This window comes from Panulirus ornatus, chromosome 12, assembly GCF_036320965.1.
Source record: "Panulirus ornatus isolate Po-2019 chromosome 12, ASM3632096v1, whole genome shotgun sequence".
NCBI lineage: Eukaryota > Metazoa > Arthropoda > Malacostraca > Decapoda > Palinuridae > Panulirus > Panulirus ornatus.
The window spans coordinates 36,938,881-36,953,575 of record NC_092235.1 but is presented as its reverse complement, the minus strand read 5'-3'; the positions used below and the strand labels follow the sequence as shown (position 1 = coordinate 36,953,575).

Below are 14,695 nucleotides of genomic sequence, written 5' to 3'. Positions count from 1 at the left end.
TTGATTTAACCCTTTCAGGAAACAGCTGATTTCTTTGGGTTCCTAAAGTACACAAAGAATTAGTAAAAATCTCTCTCCTCCAGTTTATGAAAAAGTTGCACAAAAAATAAGACAAACTTTTTTCTTTAGAATTTAGACTAAACCATTCCAAGTTTCTATTAACATGATTAAGTGTAAAAAATATTATAGTTTTTTATAATAAATTAAAGAGTTAAACATTAAGAGTTTAGGAAGAAAACAGTACTTATCAGACTAGTCAATTCTAATGCAGGGTGTGGTGTATGTGGTGGGTGCATGGCAGAGGGTGCCTCAAACAGGTTAAGCCCTAGAAAGGTGCTTGTACCTCATCAAGTGTGATAAATCTAAGTGTGAAAAAAAGGAAAAACTGAAGATGCCACTTGTGGTAAGAGGATGGAACAGCCCTACTAGAACTGCAGAGAGGGCAGAAGTATTAGGAGATGGTAATGTCAGACAAAGTAATTTTTTTATAATTATTATTATTTTGCTTTGTCGCTCTCTCCCTCGTTTGTGAGGTAGCGCAAGGAAACAGACGAAAAAAATGGCCCAACCCACCCCCATACACATGTATATACATACACATCCACACATGCAAATATACATACCCATACATCTCAATGTACACATATATATACACACACAGGGACATACATATGTACACATGCACACAATTCACACTGTCTGCCTTTATTCATTCCCATCACCACCTCGCCACACATGCAATAACATCCCCCTCCCCCCTCATGTGTGCGAGGTAGCGCTAGGAAAAGACAACAAAGGCCCCATTTGTTCACACTCAGTCTCTAGCTGTCATGCAGTAATGCCCAAAACCACAGCTCCCTTTCCACATCCAGGCCCCACAGAACTTTCCATGGTTTACCCCAGACGCTTCGCATGCCCTGATTCAATCCATTGACAGCATGTCGAACCCGGTATACCACATCGATCCAATTCACTCTATTCCTTGCATGCCCCTCACCCTCCTGCATGTTCAGGCCCCGATCACTCAAAATCTTTTTCACTCCATCTTTCCACCTCCAATTTGGTCTCCCACTTCTCCTCGTTCCTTCCACCTCTGACACATATATCCTCTTGGTCAATCTTTCCTCACTCATTCTCTCCATGTGCCCAAACCATTTCATAAGACCCTCTTCTGCTCTCTCAACCACGCTCTTTTTATTTCCACACATCTCTCTTACCCTTACATTACTTACTCGATCAAACCACCTCACACCACATATTGTCCTCAAACATCTCATTTCCAGCACATCCACCCTCCTGCACACAACTCTATCCATAGCCCATGCCTCGCAACCATACAACATTGTTGGAACCACTATTCCTTCAAACATACCCATTTTTGCTTTCCGAGATAATGCTCTCGACTTCCACACATTCTTCAAGGCTCCCAGGATTTTCGCCCCCTCCCCCACCCTATGATTCACTTCCGCTTCCATGGTTCCATCCGCTGCTAGATCCACTCCCAGATATCTAAAACACTTTCCTTCCTCCAGTTTTTCTCCATTCAAACTTACCTCCCAATTGACTTGACCCTCAACCCTACTGTACCTAATAACCTTGCTCTTATTCACATTTACTCTTAACTTTCTTCTTTCACACACTTTACCAAACTCAGTCACCAGCTTCTGCAGTTTCTCACATGAATCAGCCACCAGCGCTGTATCATCAGCAAACAACAACTGACTCACTTCCCAAGCTCTCTCATCCACAACAGACTTCATACTTGCCCCTCTTTCCAAAACTCTTGCATTCACCTCCCTAACAACACCATCCATAAACAAATTAAACAACCATGGAGACATCATATACCCCTGCCGCAAACCTACATTCACCGAGAACCAATCACTTTCCTCTCTTCCTACACGTACACATGCCTTACATCCTCGATAAAAACTTCTCACTGCCTCTAACAACTTGCCTACCACACCAAATATTCTTATTACCTTCCACAGAGCATCTCTATCAGCTCTATCATATGCCTTCTCCAGATCGATAAATGCTACATACAAATCCATTTGCTTTTCTAAGTATTTCTCACATACATTCTTCAAAGCAAACACCCGATCCACACATCCTCTACCACTTCTGAAACCACACTGCTCTTCCCCAATCTGATGCTCTGTACATGCCTTCACCCTCTCAATCAATACCCTCCCATATAATTTACCAGGAATACTCAACAAACCTATGTCTCTGTAATTTGAGCACTCACTCTTATCCCCTTTGCCTTTTTACAATGGCACCATGAATGCATTTCGCCAGTCCTCAGGCACCTCACCATAAATCACACATACATTAAATAACCTTACCAACCTGTCAACAATACAGTCACCCCCTTTTTTAATAAATTCCACTGCAATACCATCCAAACCCGCTGCCTTGCCAGCTTCCATCTTCCACAAAGCTTCCACTACCTCTTCTCTGTTTACCAAATCATTTTCCCCAACCCTCTCACTCTGCACACCACCTCGACCAAAACACCCTACATCTGCCACTCCATCATCAAACACATTCAACAAACCTTAAAATACTCACTCCATCTCCTTCTCACATCACCACTACTTGTTATCACCTCCCCATTATCCCCCTTCATTGAAGTTCCCATTTGCTCCCTTGTCTTACGCACTTTATTTACCTCCTTCCAGAATATCTTTTTATTCTCCCTGAAAATTTAATGATTCTCTCACCCCTACTCTCATTTGCCCTCTTTTTCACCTCTTGCACCTTTCTCTTGACCTCTTGTCTCTTTCTTTTATACATCTCCCACTCATTTGCATTTTTTCCCTGCAAAAATCATCCAAATGCCTCTCTCTTCTCTTTCACTAATAATCTTACTTCTCATCCCACCACTCACTACCCTTTCTAATCAACCCACCTCCCACGCTTCTCTTGCCACAAGCGTCTTTTGCGCAAGCCATCACTGAAAGTAATGTATTCAAATATTCATGGATTAATAGTTAGTAGTAATGAACTGTAATTCAAGGATCATATAAGGAAAAGTGTACCTGATGTTATTAGAGTCATGGAAATTATTCTGCCTAGAGGTCTACATGATAGCAAGAAGGAAAGAGAAAGTACAGGTGGTGCAGCAGTTAGTGTTCCTGACCATAACACATTCATGAGCCACCTAAGATCAAGCACATAGTTTCGAATCCTGGTTACAACAGTCGGTTTACAGTCAACCCAGCTGTTCATCCATCTCAGGGGTTCATCAATCAAATGGGTAACTGGCTCAGGCTAGGGGAGAAAGAATACTTCCTACATATTCCTTGCGTGTTGTAGAAGGCGACTAAAGGGGGCAGGAGCGGGGAACTGGAAACCCCCCCACCATGTATCTAAATTTCTAAATAGGGAAACAGAGGGACTCTAGCAGGGAGTGCTCATACTCCTCACAGGCTCAGACTGGGATGACTGAATATGTAAGGAAAGAAACTCGGATACTCTGGCTCCGAGTGAAACGAAACTCAAGAGTAAAGGGGAAGAGTAGTTTGGGAAAGTCTTGGGAGTAAAGTCAGGGGCTGGTGAGAGGATAAGAACTAAGGAAGGAGTAGCACTACTCTGAAGCAGAAGTTGTGGGATTATGTGATAGAGTGGAAGAAAGGAAACTCTAGATTGATATGGGTAAAACTGAAAGTGGATGGAGAGAGATGAGTGATTACTGGGCCTATGTACCTGGTCATGAGAAGAGAGATCATGAGAGACAAGTGTTTTGGGAGCAGCTGAGTGTGTTAGGAGCTTTGGTGCATGAGACTTGGTTATAGTGATGGGTGATTCAAATGCAAAGGAGGGTAATGTGGCAGTTGAGGATATAACTGCTGTACATGGGGTGTTCCATGTTATAAATGGAAATGGTGAAGAGCTTGTGGATTTGTGTGCTGAAAAAAGACTGGTGATTGGAAATACCTGGTTTAAAAAAAGAGATATACATAAGTATACGTATGTGAGTGGGAGACATGGTCAAAGGGCATTATTGGATTACATGTTAATTGATAAGTATGTAAAAGAGAGACTTTTGGATGCCAGTATGTTGAGAGGGGCAGCTGGAGGGATGTCTGATCACTATCATGTGGAGATAAAGGCAAATATTTGTAGAGGTTTTCAGAAAAGAAGAATGTTTTGGAGAAGAGAGTGATAAGAGTAAGTGAGCTTGAAAAGTAGCCATGTGTGAGGAAGTACCAGGAAAGATTGATAGTAGAATGGCAAAATGTGAGAGCAAATGATGTGAGGGGAGTGGGTGAGGAATGGGATGTATTTCAGGAAGCAGTAATGGCATATGCAAAAGATGCTTGTGGCATGAGAAAGGTGGGAGGTGATCAAATTAGAAAGGATAATGAGTGGTGCGATGAAGAAGTAATGTTGTTAGTGAGAGAAAAAAGAGAGGCATTTGGGTGATATTTGCAAGGAAGTAGAGCAAATGACTGGGAGATGCATAAAATAAAGTGGCAGAAGTCAAGAGAAACATGCAAGGATTGAAAATGAGAACAAAGGAGAGCTGGGGTGAGAGAGTATCATTAAATTTTAGGGAGAATAAAAAGATGTTCTCCAAAGAGGTCAATAACATGCGTAAGAAAAGAAAACAAATGTCAGCATCGGTGAAGGGGGCAAGTGGGGAGGTGATAACAGGTAGTGATGAAGTGAAAAGGAGATGGAGTGAGTATTTTCAAGGTTTTTTGAATATGTATGATGATATAGTGGCAGATGTAGGGTGTCTTGGTCAGGGTAGAGTGCAAAGTGAGAGGGTCAAGGAGAATGATTTGGTAAACAAAGAAAAGGTAATGAAAGCTTTGAAGAAAATTATATCTGATAAGATGGTTTGTTTGGATGGTATTACAGTGGAATTTATCAAAAAAAGGGGGTGACTACGTTGTTGATTGGTTAGTAAGGATATTCAGTGAATCTATGGACATTGGTGAAGTGCTTGAGGATGGGCAGAATGCATGCATATAGCTATTGTACAAAGGCAAAGGGGATAAAGGTGAGTGTTCAAACTACAGAGGTATAGGTAAGTTGAGAATTCCTGGAAAATTATATGAGAGGGTTTTGTTTGAGAGGGTGAAGGCATGCACAGAGCATCAGATTGGGGAAGGCAGTGTGGTTTCAGAAGAGGTAGAGGATGTATGGATCACATGTTTGTTTTGAAGAATGCATGCAAGAAATACTTAGAAAAACAGATGGATTTGTATGTTTATGGATCTGGAGAAAGCATACGATAGGGTTGATAGAGATGCTTTGTGGAAGGTTTTAAGAGTATATGGAGTGCAAGGTAAGTTGCTAAAAGCAGTGAAAAGTTTTTACCAAGGATGTAAGGCATGTGTACGAGTAGGAAGAGAGGAGAGTGAATGATGCCCAGTAAATATCAGTTTACGGTAGGAGTGCATGATGTCCCCATGGTTGTTTAATTTGTTTATGGATAGGGTGGTCAGGGAGGTAAATGCAAGAGTTTTGGAGAGGGGCGAGTATGCAGTCTGTTCGGGATGAGAGGGACTGGGAAGAGTCAGTTGTTGTTTGCCGGTGATATAACTCTAGTGGCTGATTCATGTGAGGAACAGCAGAAGTTAGTGACTGAATTTGGAAAAGTGTGTTAAAGGAGAAAGTTGAGAGTAAATGTGAATAAGAGCAAGGTTATTATGTTCAGTAAGGTTGAAGGACAAGCTAATTGGGAGGTAACTTTGAACGGAGAAAAATTGGAGGAAGTGAAGTGCTTCAGATATCTGGGAGTGAACTTAGCAGCGGATGGAACCATGGAAATGGAAGTGTCATAAGGTGGAGGAGGGGGCGAAGGTTCTGGGAGCAATGAAGAATGTGTGGAAAGAGAGAAAGTTCTCTCAGAGTGCAAAAATGTGTATGTCTGAAGGAATATTGGTTCCAACTATATTATATTAGTTGCAAGGCATGGGCTATAGGTAGGGTTGTACGGAGGAGGGTGGATTTGTTGGAAATGAAATGTTTGAGGAAAACATGAGGTGAGAGGTAGTTTAGTCAAAAAAGTAATGTAACGGTATGAGAGATGTGTGGAAATAAAAAGTGTGGTTGACAGAGCAAAAGAGGGTGTGTTGAAATGGTTTGGACATATGAAGAGAATGAGTGAGGAAAGACTGACAAAGAGGATATATGTGTCAGAGGTGGAGGAAACAAGGAGAAGAAGGAGACCAAATTGGAGGTGGAAGGATGGAGTGCAAAAGATTTTGAGCAATCAGGGCCTGAACATGCAGGAGGCTAAGAGGTGTGCAAGGAATTGAGTGAATTGGAGCGAAGTGGCATACCAGGGTCAACATTCTGTCAAAGGACAGAACCAGAGCATGTAAAACATCTGGAGTAACCATGAAAAGGTCTGTGGCTTGGATGTGCATAGAGAGCTGAGGGTTTAGTGCATTACACATGACAGCTATAAAATAAGGTTGAACAAAAGTTGGCCTTTTTTTGTATGTCTTCCTGGCAGTACCTCACTGAAACAGGGGGTAGTGATGCTATTTCCTGTGAGGAAGGGTAGTGACAGACATGGATGAAGGCAAGGAAGTACGAATGTATACAAGAGTATATATGTATATGTCTCTACATACGTGTATATGGGCATTTATGTATATATATATGTGGTTACAAGAATGTTCTTCCGCCCACCAGTGATGCTACTACGTTTGTAAATCAAAAACCATTGCAACACAAACCTCTCCAGGTGGTAGAGTGTCCCGCAGTGTATTGAGACAGACTTCCCCAGAACTTTTTTAAAGGGGAAGTAAATGTTTATAGTTGTGTTACTTACTGGAGTGATAGTTTTCATACATGGTGCTTTGACAAGAAAATAGTGCAATTGGAAAAAATGTAGCTTAGACATTGAAGCTTATTGATACAGTGGTTAAATTGATGAGAACTACTATTGATGTTTGTGTAAATAAATTATACATTTCCCTTTTCCATAGCCAGAGGTTGAACCATTATGTGACATTCATTTTTTTCATTTCATTTCAAGCTAGAAGTTTCAGTTTTCTAAATTATTTCTTACAGTTTTCATATGTATATATATGTATATGTGTGTGTGTGTGTGTATATGTGCGTGTGTATGTGTATGTATATATATATGTATGAAGTCTGTTGGGGATGAGAGAGCTTGGGAAGTGAGTCAGTTGTTGTTTGCTGATGATACAGCGCTGGTGGCGGATTCATGTGAGAAACTCAGAAGCTGCTGACGGAGTTTGGTAAAGTGTGTGGAAGAAGAAAGTTAAGAGTAAATGTGAATAAGAGCAAGGTTATTAAGTACAGTAGGGTTGAGGGTCAAGTCAATTGGGAGGTGAGTTTGAATGGAGAAAAACTGGAGGAAGTGAAGTGTTTTAGATATCTGGGAGTGGATCTGTCAGCGGATGGAACCATGGAAGCGGAAGTGGATCATAGGGTGGGGGAGGGGGCGAAAATTTTGGGAGCCTTGAAAAATGTGTGGAAGTCGAGAACATTATCCCGGAAAGCAAAAATGGGTATGTTTGAAGGAATAGTAGTTCCAACAATGTTGTATGGTTGCGAGGCGTGGGATATGGATAGAGTTGTGCGCAGGAGGATGGATGTGCTGGAAATGAGATGTTTGAGGACAATGTGTGGTGTGAGGTGGTTTGATCGAGTAAGTAACGTAAGGGTAAGAGAGATGTGTGGAAATAAAAAGAGCGTGGTTGAGAGAGCAGAAGAGGGTGTTTTGAAATGGTTTGGGCACATGGAGAGAATGAGTGAGGAAAGATTGACCAAGAGGATATATGTGTCGGAGGTGGAGGGAACGAGGAGAAGAGGGAGACCAAATTGGAGGTGGAAAGATGGAGTGAAAAGGATTTTGTGTGATCGGGGCCTGAACATGCAGGAGGGTGAAAGGAGGGCAAGGAATAGAGTGAATTGGAGCGATGTGGTATACAGGGGTTGACGTGCTGTCAGTGGATTGAATCAAGGCATGTGAAGCGTCCGGGGTAAACCATGGAAAGCTGTGTAGGTATGTATATTTGCGTGTGTGGACGTGTGTATGTACATGTGTATGGGGGGGGTTGGGCCATTTCTTTCGTCTGTTTCCTTGCGCTACCTCGCAAACGCGGGAGACAGCGACAAAGTATAAAAAAAAAAAAAAAAAAAAAAAATATATATATATATATATATATTATCCCTGGGGATAGGGGTGAAAGAATACTTCCCACGCATTCCTCGCATGTCGTAGAAGGCGACTAGAAGGAACGGGAGCGGGGGGCCAGAAATCCTCCCCTCCTTGTATTTTTTTAACTTTCTAAAATGGGAAACAGAAGAAGGAGTCACGCGGGAGGTGCTCATCCTCCTCGAAGGCTCAGACTGGGGTGCCTAAATGTGTGTGGATGTAACCAAGATGTGAAAAAAGGAGAGATAGGTAGTATGTTTGAGGAAAGGAACCTGGATGTTTTGGCTCTGAGTGAAACGAAGCTCAAGGGTAAAGGGGAAGAGTGGTTTGGGAATGTCTTGGGAGTAAAGTCAGGGGTTAGTGAGCGGACAAGAGCAAGGGAAGGAGTAGCAGTAATCCTGAAACAGGAGTTGTGGGAGTATGTGATAGAATGTAAGAAAGTAAATTCTCGATTAATATGGGTAAAACTGAAAGTTGATGGAGAGAGATGGGTGATTATTGGTGCATATGCACCTGGGCATGAGAAGAAAGATCATGAGAGGCAAGTGTTTTGGGAGCAGCTGAATGAGTGTGTTAGTGGTTTTGATGCACGAGACCGGGTTATAGTGATGGGTGATTTGAATGCAAAGGTGAGTAATGTGGCAGTTGAGGGAATAATTGGTATACATGGGGTGTTCAGTGTTGTGAATGGAAATGGTGAAGAGCTTATAGATTTATGTGCTGAAAAAGGACTGGTGATTGGGAATACCTGGTTTAAAAAGCGAGATATACATAAGTATACGTATGTAAGTAGGAGAGATGGCCAGAGAGCGTTATTGGATTAGGTTTTAACTGACAGGCGCGCAAAAGAGAGACTTCTGGAGGTTAATGTGCTGAGAGGTGCAACTGGAGGGATGTCTGATCATTATCTTGTGGAGGCTAAGGTGAAGATTTGTATGGGCTTTCAGAAAAGAAGAGTGAATGTTGGGGTGAAGAGGGTGGTGAGAGTAAGTGAGCTTGGGAAGGAGACTTGTGTGAGGAAGTACCAGGAGAGACTGAGTACAGAATGGAAAAAGGTGAGAACAATGGAAGTAAGGGGAGTGAGGGAGGAATGGGATGTATTTAGGGAATCAGTGATGGATTGCACAAGAGATGCTTGTGGCATGAGAAGAGTGGGAGGTGGGTTGATTAGAAAGGGTAGTGAGTGGTGGGATGAAGAAGTAAGATTATTAGTGAAAGAGAAGAGGGAGGCATTTGGACGATTTTTGCAGGTAAAAAATGAAATTGAGTGGGAGATGTATAAAAGAAATAGACAGGAGGTCAAGAGAAAGGTGCAAGAGGTGAAAAAGAGGGCAAATGAGAGTTGGGGTGAGAGAGTATCATCAAATTTTAGGGAGAATAAAAAGATGTTCTGGAAGGAGGTAAATAAAGTGCGTAAGACAAGGGAGCAAATGGGAACTTCAGTGAAGGGCGCAAATGGGGAGGTGATAACAAGTAGTGGTGATGTGAGAAGGAGATGGAGTGAGTATTTTGAAGGTTTGTTGAATGTGTTTGATGATAGAGTGGCAGATATAGGGTGTTTTGGTTGAGGTGGTGTGCAAAGTGAGAGGGTTAGGGAAAATGATTTGGTAAACAGAGAAGAGGTAGTAAAAGCTTTGCGGAAGATGAAAGCCGGCAAGGCAGCAGATTTGGATGGTACTGCAGTGGAATTTATTAAAAAAGGGGGTGACTGTATTATTGGCTGGTTGGTAAGGTTATTTAATGTATGTATGACTCATGGTGAGGTGCCTGAGGATTGGCAGAATGCGTGCATAGTGCCATTGTACAAAGGCAAAGGGGATAAGAGTGAGTGCTCAAATTACAGAGGTATAAGTTTGTTGAGTATTCCTGGTAAATTATATGGGAGGGTATTGATTGAGAGGGTGAAGGCATGTACAGAGCATCAGATTGGGGAAGAGCAGTGTGGTTTCAGAAGTGGTAGAGGATGTGTGGATCAGGTGTTTGCTTTGGAGAATGTGTGAGAAATACTTAGAAAAGCAAATGGATTTGTATGTAGCATTTATGGATCTGGAGAAGGCATATGATAGAGTTGATAGAGATGCTCTGTGGAAGGTATTAAGAATATATGGTGTGGGAGGCAAGTTGTTAGAAGCAGTGAAAAGTTTTTATCGAGGATGTAAGGCATGTGTACGTGTAGGAAGAGAGGAAAGTGATTGGTTCTCAGTGAATGTAGGTTTGCGGCAGGGGTGTGTGATGTCTCCATGGTTGTTTAATTTGTTTATGGATGGGGTTGTTAGGGAGGTGAATGCAAGAGTTTTGGAAAGAGGGGCAAGTATGAAGTCTGTTGGGGATGAGAGAGCTTGGGAAGTGAGTCAGTTGTTGTTCGCTGATGATATAGCGCTGGTGGCTGATTTATGTGAGAAACTGCAGAAGCTGGTGACTGAGTTTGGTAAAGTGTGTGAAAGAAGAAAGTTGAGAGTAAATGTGAATAAGAGCAAGGTTATTAGGTACAGTAGGGTTGAGGGTCAAGTCAATTGGGAGGTAAGTTTGAATGGAGAAAAACTGGAAGAAGTAAAGTGTTTTAGATATCTGGGAGTGGATCTGGCAGTGGATGGAACCATGGAAGCGGAAGTGGATCATAGGGTGGGGGAGGGGGCGAAAATTCTGGGAGCCTTGAAGAATGTGTGGAAGTCGAGAGCATTATCTCGGAAAGCAAAAATGGGTATGTTTGAAGGAATAGTGGTTCCAACAATGTTGTATGGTTGCGAGGCGTGGGCTATGGATAGAGTTGTGCGCAGGAGGATGGATGTGCTGGAAATGAGATGTTTGAGGACAATGTGTGGTGTGAGGTGGTTTGATCGAGTAAGTAACATAAGGGTAAGAGAGATGTGTGGAAATAAAAAGAGCGTGGTTGAGAGAGCAGAAGAGGGTGTTTTGAAATGGTTTGGGCACATGGAGAGAATGAGTGAGGAAAGATTGACCAAGAGGATATATGTGTCGGAGGTGGAGGGAACGAGGAGAAGTGGGAGACCAAATTGGAGGTGGAAAGATGGAGTGAAAAAGATTTTGTGTGATCGGGGCCTGAACATGCAGGAGGGTGAGGGGCATGCAAGGAATAGAGTGAATTGGATCGATGTGGTATACCGGGGTTGACGTGCTGTCAGTGGATTGAATCAGGGCATGTGAAGCGTCTGGGGTAAACCATGGAAAGCTGTGTAGGTATGTATATTTGCGTGTGTGGACGTATGTATATACATGTGTATGGGGGTGGGTTGGGCCATTTCTTTCGTCTGTTTCCTTGCGCTACCTCACGAACGCGGGAGACAGTGACAAAGCAAAAAAAAAAAAAAAAATGAGTGGAAGTGGTGAAAAGTTTTTACCAAACATGTAAGGTATGCGTACAAGTGGGAGGAGAGGAGAATGATTGGTTCCCAATGAATGTCGGTCTGCGGCAGAGGTGTGTGATGTCTCCATGGTTGTTTGATTTGTGTATAGATAGGATGGTTAGGGAGGTAAATGCAATAGTTTTGGAGAGAGAGGTGAGTAAGCAGTCAGTTGTGGATGAAAGGATCTGGGAAGTGAGTCAGTTGTTGTTTGCCAATGATACAGCACTAGCGGCTGATTCGTGTAAAAAACTGCAGAGCTTGGTGACTGAGTTTGGAGAAGTGTGTGAAAGGAGAAAGTTGAGAGTAAGTGGAACCATGGAAGCGGAAGTGAGGCACAGGTTGATGGAGGGGGCAAAGGATCTGGGAGTGTTGAACAATGTGTGGAAGACAAGTAAGTTACCTCGGAGAACAAAAATGGGTATGTTTGAAGGCATAGAAATTCCAACTATGTTATATATTTGCAAGGCATGAGCTATAGATAGGGTTGTACACAGGAGGGTGGATATACTAAAAAATGAAATGCCTGCAGACAATGTGTTGAGGGAGGTGGTTTGATCGAGTAAGTAATGTAAGGGTAAGAGAGATGTGTGGTAATAAAACAAGTGTGGTTGAGAAAGCAGAAGAGGGTGTGTTAAAATGGTTTGGTCACATGGAGAGAATGAGTGAGGTGAGACTGACAAAGAGGATATATGTGTCAAAGGTGGAGGGAAAGAGAAGTGGGAGACCAAACTGGAGGTGGAAGGATGAAGTAAAAAAGATTATGAGAGATCAGGGCCTCAACATACAGGAGGGTGAGAGGCTTGCAAAGAAGAAAGTGAATTAGAACAACGTAGTATACTGGGGCTGACATGCTGTCAATGGACAACCAGGAAATTTGAAAAGTCTCAGGTAAACCATGGAAAGTTTGGTGGGATCGGGATGTGGAAAGGGAGCTGAGTTGTGCACCTCATGCATCGAGGAGTAGGGGCTGTTTCATGTGTGGCAGGTGTGACAGAATGGATGAAGGCAGCAAGTATGAATATGTAGATGTGAACTTGTTTAGTCTGTGTATGTATGTGTAAAGGAGAAAGTTGAGAGTAAATGGAACCATGGAAGCAGAAGTGAGGCACAGGTTGATGGAGGGGCAAAGGATCTGGGAGTGTTGAAAATGTGTGGAAGACAAGTAAGTTACCTCAGAGAACAAAAATGGGTATGTTTGAAGGAATGGAAGTTCAAACTATGTTATATATTTGCAAGGCATGAGCTATAGATAGGGTTGTACACAGGAGGGTGGATATACTAAAAAATGAAATGTTTGAGACAATGTGTTGAGGGAAGTGGTTTGATCGAGTAAGTAATGTAAGGGTAAGAGAGATGTGTGGTAATAAAACAGAGTGTGGTTGAGAAAGCAGAAGAGGGTGTGTTAAATGGTTTGGTTCACATGGAGAGAATGATGAGCTGTGGTTTCGGTGCATTCCACGACAGTTAGAGACTGAGTGTGAACAAATGTGGCCCTTGTTGTCGTTTCCTTGTGCTACCTCATGCATGCGAGGGGTAGGGGGTGCTGTTTCATGTGTGGCAGGGTGGTGACGAGAATGGATGAAGGCAGCAAGTATGAATATGTAGATGTGTATATATGTTTATGTCTGTGTATGTATGTGTAAAAGGAGAAAGTTGAGAGTAAATGGAACCATGGAAGCAGAAGTGAGGCACAGGTTGATGGAGAGGGCAAAGGATCTGGGAGTGTTGAAGAATGTGTGGAAGACAAGTAAGTTACCTCAGAGAACAAAAATGGGTATGTTTGAAGGAATGGAAGTTCAAACTATGTTATATATTTGCAAGGCATGAGCTATAGATAGGGTTGTACACAGGAGGGTGGATATACTAAAAAATGAAATGTTTGAGGACAATGTGTTGAGGGAAGTGGTTTGATCGAGTAAGTAATGTAAGGGTAAGAGAGATGTGTGGTAATAAAAAGAGTGTGGTTGAGAAAGCAGAAGAGGGTGTGTTGAAATGGTTTGGTTACATGGAGAGAATGACTGAGGTGAGATTGACAAAGAGGATATATTTGTCATAGGTGGAGGGAAAGAGAAGTGGGAGACCAAACTGGAGGTGGAAGGATGCAGTAAAAAAGATTTTGAGAGATCAGGGCCTCAACATACAGGAGGGTGAGAGCCTTGCAAAGAAGAAAGTGAATTAGAACAACATAGTATACTGGGGCTGACGTGCTGTCAATGGACAACCAGGAAATTTGAAAAGTCTGAGGTAAACATGGAAAGTTTGGTGGGACCAGGATGTGGAAAGGGAGCTGTGGTTTCGGTGCATTCCACATGACAGTTAGAGACTGAGTGTGAACAAATGTGGCCCTTGTTGTCGTTTCCTTGTGCTACCTCATGCGCGCGAGGGTAGGGGGTGCTGTTTCATGAGTGGCAGGGTGGTGATGGGAATGGATGAAGGCAGCAAGTATGAATACGTAGATGTGTATATATGTATATGTCTGTGTATGTATGTGTAAGTATACACTGAAATGTATAGGTATATATAAGTGCGTTTGTGGGTGTTTATGTATATACACATGTATGTCAGTGGGTTGGGCCAATCTTTTGTCTGTTTCCTTGTGCTACCTCGCTATCGCGGGAGACAGCAACTAAGCACAATCTTATGTAGTTATTTATCTTTTATACTGTGTCACTATCTCCCGCATCAGAGGTAACACAATGAAACAGAAGAAAGAATACAAATACATGTCCACACACGCACATATACATACCTATACATTTCAACGTATACATATACATGCATACACAGACATATACATATATACACTTGTACATAATTCATACTTGCTGCCTTTATTCATCCCCATCGACACCCAGCCACACATGAAATGACAACTCCCTCCCCCTGCATGCGTGCGGGGTAGTGCCAGGAAAGACATGGTTTACCCCAGACTCTTCACATGCCCTGGTTCAATCCACTGACAGTACGTCATCCCTGGTATACCATATCATTCCAATTCCCTCTATTCCTTCCATGCTTTTCACCCTCCTGCATGTTCAGGCCCCAATCACTCAAAATATTTTTCACTCCATCCTTCCACCTTTACTCCAATGTAAAGTAATGAAAATGGGACAACGCAAAAGACTTTGATAAATGCCTATATGAAAATAAGCTACAAAATTCTGTGTATAAGAAG

General features: G+C 42.4%; 1 long non-coding RNA gene across 1 annotated transcript in view; it reads right to left on the bottom strand.

Moving 5' to 3' along the window:
- LOC139752016 (uncharacterized) overlaps nt 1-14,695 on the bottom strand; it is a 135,745-nt gene continuing 121,050 nt past the window's right edge. The window contains exon 3 of the long non-coding RNA XR_011713465.1: nt 1-42. This is a non-coding gene — a long non-coding RNA (uncharacterized lncRNA). The remainder of the gene's footprint in view (nt 43-14,695) is intronic.